Genomic DNA, 6331 nt, shown 5'->3' with positions numbered 1-6331 from the left:
CCCATTAGCTAAAGTGGTGCTTCAGGTTGAGAACAGTTTCAGGTTAAGAACGGACCTCTGGAACGAATTAAGTACTTAACCCGAGGTACCACTGTACATACATACATACATGCATGCATAGAATAATGGTTGTTAACATCTAGAAAGGGGATGCTAACACACTCCTGGCCAGAAATCCTGTTATGGAAGATAAAACAATTTGAAGGATGATCCAGAGCTGTAAACTGGCATTAATTCCAGATTAAATTTCTCAGTATTAAAAGAGACATTATGTGTGGGGGGGGGGTTAAAAAAAGCATTGTTAACACAAGATCACACACAGCAGTACTGCGACATTTGAGCAATAATTATAAAATGTAGATTTATTTGCAAACCCATTACTTGTCCATTGGCCAGTGTACAATATGGTTCTTTTTTAAAGACTTTTGGTTTAATGATGCTTCAAGGACCATTCCAATCTTGCACCAGTTGAAATCGCGATTCGTTCCCAATTCTCTCTGTAGTAATATGTGTAGAACGTAATTAAGAGACAGCTAAGATTCTGCTGAGTTGTGCATTCTTCCAAGATGCTTTAAGGAAAATATTATAGATGCATGAGTAATCCTTTTACTTGATAGCAGCAATTTAAAAGTGGGTCTTTGTAATTATGCTAATAATACCTGCCATTATATTTCACAACATACTTTGCAGAAGGGTAAGGGTTAGTAAACATTTTCATCCCTGACGTGCTGCAGTGAACCGAGGGGAAGTTTCTTCATTTATTCTTTTGTTTAATAAGTGTTACCAAAAAAAAAAAAATCAGCCCTGCTTTTATCCAGTGCTCAGATGAGCAAACTCAGAAAATGGTAGTTGAGATGTGGAGTCTTTCTGTTTCTAGGAAGGCTAAAATATGTTGCCATTTTGGCATAATGACCATAAAGAGAAAGCAATGGTTAAGAAGAGGAATTTCACATATTGATTTGAATGAACCAGTCATACAGCTTCATGAATGAATGAATGAATGAATGAATGAATGAATATCTTAAACGTGGACCACGGTGACAGGTAGATTTCCTAATAATGGGTATAAAAGGTATAGGGACCCCTGACCATTAGGTCCAGTCGTGACCGACTGGGGTTGCGGCGCTCATCTTGCTTTATTGGCCGAGAGAGTCAGTGTACAGCTTCCGGGTCATGTGGCCAGCATGACTAAGCCGCTTCTGGCGAACCAGAGCAGCACACGGAAACGCTGTTTACCTTCCCGTCGGAGCGGTACCTATTTATCTACTTGCACTTTGACGTGCTTTTGAACTGCTAGGTTGGCAGGAGCAGGGACTGAGCAATGGGAGCTCATGCCGTCGCGGGGATTCGAACCGCCGACTTTTGATTGGCAAGTCCTAGGCTCTGTGGTTTAACCCACAGTGCCACCCGCATCCCAATAATGAGTATAGTCAACTGTTATTGGTATTCTGTTCTAAATTGTAAAGAAAAAGTTACAAATGAAGAAGGAACATTTTACTAAACATCAATCCATACAATATCCCCTCTACTATCCGCCATTTTGGAAACTGAATAATCTGATGTGGGGGAGTAATGTGGGATATCATGTGAGATTAAGGGCCAAAAAAGTTACAGTGGTACCTTGGTTCTCAAACTTAATCCATTCTGGAAGTCCCTTCTAAAACCAAAGCGTTCCAAAACCAAGGCGCACCTTCCCATAGGATGTAATGCAAAATGGATTAATCCATTCCAGACTTTTAAAAACAACCTCTAAAACAGCAATATAACATGAATTTTACTATCTAACAAGACCATTGATCCATAGAATGAAAGCAGTAAATAATGTACTGCAGTCACACAACCAATCAATCAGTAGCTGAACTGGGTTCCACACAGTCACAAAAACAAAAACCAAGAGAGCTGCAAAAACAAAACGCAAAATAAATAGCAAAAACAGACAGACCTCAGAGTAACACTCAAAGCGGAAGTGTTGCACTCAATTTGGAAGCATAACACTCAAAACGGAGCACGTTCGGCTTCTGAAAAAAGTTCGCAAACCGGAACACTTACTTCCAGATTTGCAGTGTTTGGGTTCCAAGTTGTTTGAGTACCAAGGCGTATGAGAACCAAGGTTCCACTGTAATTGCATAAGTGCATAAGTGCAATTAAAGTGATTTTTTTAAAAAATATGTGACTAGCAACTGTGGGAAGACCTAAATAGCCTCTGGACTATGAAGATGGTGGAGGGAAGCTAAATTCTTTCTCTCCCTGCTATGGTCCTAACAAAGAGTGCTTCTTTGAAGCTGCTACTTGAATCCACAGGAATCTACTGTTGGCACTAATGGAGGTTTCCTTTGAATTACAGTTTTTCCTGGGAGGGAAAGAGTTAACCTTCCTCTCCTCCCAACCTTGTAGTCCTGAGGCTACTCAGACCATGCTGTGGCTGCTATATATATATATAACAAAAAATAATAATGCACAAGTTAATTGTATTCACACATCATATCTATTTTGGCCCTGAATGGTTTCTGTCTCTAGGCTTTTGTTTTGTTTTGAAGCACATTATGCAAGCCTCCTGGGGAAATTCATGTTAACCTCATCACACAAATTAACGTAAGCAAATTCAAATATTTGCTTGCTCCCAAGGGTCTGATTCCCACAGTCAAAGAGTAGCTTGTTGTTCTGCACTGATCTTGCCCCATGTACACAATTAGGTCAAGAAGCTACTCTGTTATATCCATTGATGTACAGGTGATTTTTCACCCTGGTAACATCTACATCACAGCTTCAAACTGTGGGTTGATGGTGGTCCTTGCCTCTGCACACGGACTCCTGGGAATTGTGGTTTTGTGGTTGTGTGTGTGGTGGTGTTCAGGGATTTCTTGACAGAAAAAGGAAATTGCATCTGCACTCAGCCAGAAGGAAAGCCATACTTAGTAATATTGCTCTGAAATTAATATAATTAGTGCTGCCCAAGTGCTGCTATGATGGCAGTAATTGTCTCTCAGTGAGAAAATAGCCACATTGTGTGAGTCACCCTGCACTTGTGGGTTACATGGAGAAAGTACCCACTTCTTCTGAGAGCAATCTGGCCTGTGGAGTCTTTAGCAAGAACAAGAAAGAACAGACTGCTCATTTCTGTGCAGTAAAATTCAGAAGCTAGGTGACTCCACTTCCAGGGTATGTGGTGGTATGTTTGTGGTTATTCCATCAATGTGGGAAAAGGATAAAGCCCACTGCTGTTCAAAATTACCTATATTCTGAAGATGCCTTGCTGTTTTAGAAACGTGTGTGCTTTGTTTTTCTAATTGACTTTATGTACTTTGCCTAGTGCTGTCCAAAAATTTCACTTGCATCTTTTTTTAACATTTTCCATCCATTTCATGCTGAATTCCATGATTTGGTGGGAGAAGAAGACAGTTTTGTATATATGAATTATAGCATTTTCTGATGATAATTAAGGTGATTTCCAATTGCTAAGCAGCCACCAGCCAGCAACCAATACAAATGTCTTGCTGTGTGGTAAATTCTAAAACTTTGGCACTCCCCATTGGGCAATCTGCATTGTAGCCCGTTGACATTCTGCTTTAAAAGCTATACAATAATTTCATGTTTTTTTAAAAAAACAACCCCCAAATTTCCTGTGCATAAATGTGGAGACATCACCCCTTTTCTTGCCTAATGGAGCAATTAAACTAAGAGTTTCAGGTTCCCATGCTCCTAATTCATCTTTACAGCTCCCAGTGTACTATTTATTTCATACTTTAGGTTCAGCTCCATGGAGAGTGTATTTATAAATTTGGCTGACATGTGGATAATGTTTTTGACCTTTGATAATAGGAGACGGTTTTGAGTTTATGACAGAACTACAACCTTTTATGTTCCCATTCAGGCTCTTCTTCTTCTGAGGCATTCATAGCTCCTCTCTGTCTCTCTTCTTCTGAAATAAAAAATGGTAGATGGGAGAATTAATTTGCTCACAGTGCAAACTGCCTATGTTTGTTAATCCACAAAGCATGAATAATGTAAAGCAAGAAGGTTACCTAAGGTCCCACAAAGGGTTTAGGTTGCATGGGACGTGTTTCCAGATTATATAAAAAGTTAGGTCAAAGTAGAACAAATAGGAATGAAGTTATTGATTGTGATCATTATTCACATTGAAGAAGGGCAATGGAAAATACTGGAAAGTGATCAGGAAGAAGCAAGAAAAGAATACCCAGAAGAATTCTGAATGCAAGAAATGTGCAGAAGAGTGAAATATGTATTCAGTAAGTAGTTTAATGTGTGATTTTAAGGGATAACAGGAGATCCCTTCTTCAGTCTATTGAATAGATTATCAAGCACAGAGATCAAGCCACAGCTACTACTAATTTTAAGTGTAAATTAAATGAAGTACTTAGCACCTCTTTGCTTCTCATTTGTGTATACCAAATTGTCTTTATTTTTTTCCCAGCCAGCTATTTTAGAATGTAACTTATTGTGCTCAGGGCTTATTATGCTTCCAATGATAGGCTTTGATTCAGGGCTAATTATAGTAATTAAGACATTGCCTACACTGTTGCAGCCGTGCAGATTGTGGTACTTATGCCTGACAAAGCTCAGAATATATGGCCTCTAAGGGCATTGCTTTCAAACGCACTTTCCATCACCTTCTGAGCTGTGAACTTTGGGAATTTCATTTACAACTTGACTCCTACAGAGGTGCATATGGTGTGGTACAGAGCCACACCAAAGGAATGGGGTGTGGGAATAATTAAGGTAATTTGTTAACATCTGGCCCTCGGAGAGCCTCCACACAGATAAAGGGGGAGGTGGGGAGGCAAGATAAATGGCAGGGCTGCTCCTCCCATGCCAGCTGTCCAGAGAACATCTCCTCACACTAGACCTTATAAAACATGACACAATATGAGAAACATACCCAAACTAAAAAGTTCTTCCTTGAGCTTTGAGGGAAAGAAGCCATTTTTAATTCAATACAGTTGCATGCACCCCAATCTCTGAATGGTGAGAGACGCCCTGAGTTCTAGCACTTACCTTGGGTTTGGTTTCTTTGGAATGAAGATCAACCAAGGCTGTGGTGTCTTCAGGATACATAGTTCTATTTTCACATATATGCAACCCGAGCATAGGCTGGGAGGGCTCACAGCATCAACACTCCAGCAGATTTTGCCCTCCCAGCTAGATTTCGAGGGAGATCCCCAAGCCACAGCTTTGGGTCCAGCACAGACTGAGACAAGCCTCTGTGTCTCCAGATTCCAGCATCAGCCAAAACTCACTGCACACACACTCCACTTTGGCCTATGGTTCCCACCCTGGGATAACACCAGCTAGCCAGGTGAAGGGGGTGGAGAAATGTCTAGCCACTTCCTGGAGAGCACCATCACTTAGTTGTCACTATGACAACATAGCTCGCACTGTGAGATGCTGATGAGAGCACTTAAGTGGCCCACAAAGGCTATTACCTCACAAAGAGGCTAGTAGAACTGGTTCAGTGGCTTCTGCTAGATTCTAAACCTCACTGGATCACAGACCTGGAAGGGATTCATGGATATGAAACCTATAACAATATATATTCACATTTTCAGCATAATCTTGTTGTCTTATTTAAAGCCTGGCTTTTGCTTTCAGTCTACCACTAATTAAATGGGTAGTCAGAATAGGGTTGGCAGTACCAATTCCTACCCTGAACATAAGCACTGAGCTCTCCTGACGTAGTGGGAAGAAAGGCAGACATGGCTGCTTCCCGCTGCTTAGCCTTTGAAATATACTCGGAGTCTTGTGTGGATTTCGTGCTCTTTATTCAGCTCATAGTAGCGAGGAATGAAAGCTCCCCCAAAATATCTGCTTTATATACATTATTTACACAATGGGCCACACATGATTGGCTATTTCCGGGATTCTCCTATAGGCCAATCATGTTGTGGATTCACTTCCACCTGGAGCTGGATTGGGTGGCTCCTGCAGACCAATCAGACTGCTGCATTGTTCTAGGACCAATCAGACTGCTGCATTGTTCTAGGACCAATCAGAATGCTGCATTCTGAATCCTATTGTTCTAGGACCAATCAGACTGCTGCATTCTGAATCCTATTGTTCTAGGACCAATCAGACTGCTGCATTTTGGATCCTATTCAACTCAGTACATAACAGCCTTGTTGCTCATTATCCCTTCACCTGTTGTGACCAGCTGATCACAAAAGTGTCCTTAAGAGCAGTAAAAGGAGGAAGGGTGTCAGAGGAGTAAACAGGCAGACACAAAATGGCTGCCACATCCAAGAGATGAGAAAAAGGGCCATAAAATGGCACAAATGTGGAAGATTTGTCTTTACAGGTTTGAAACATGAATAGAAAC

General features: G+C 40.9%; 1 long non-coding RNA gene across 2 annotated transcripts; it reads right to left on the bottom strand.

Moving 5' to 3' along the window:
- Positions 1-335: 335 nt before the first annotated feature.
- LOC308476383 lies at positions 336-5401 on the bottom strand. Of its 2 annotated transcripts, none has more exons than XR_013985844.1 (3): positions 5014-5401; positions 3853-3919; positions 336-569 (listed from the first exon to the last, which is right to left on the bottom strand). It is a non-coding gene; the product is annotated as an uncharacterized lncRNA (long non-coding RNA). The 2 variants fall into 2 exon arrangements; XR_013985845.1 differs by having other exon boundaries at positions 336-497.
- Between the last annotated feature and the right edge of the window lie 930 nt (positions 5402-6331).

Source organism: Podarcis pityusensis (assembly GCF_964106645.2).
Source record: "Podarcis pityusensis genome assembly, chromosome: 4".
Taxonomy (NCBI): Eukaryota; Metazoa; Chordata; class Lepidosauria; order Squamata; family Lacertidae; genus Podarcis; species Podarcis pityusensis.
This window is presented reverse-complemented; position numbering and strand designations above follow the sequence as displayed.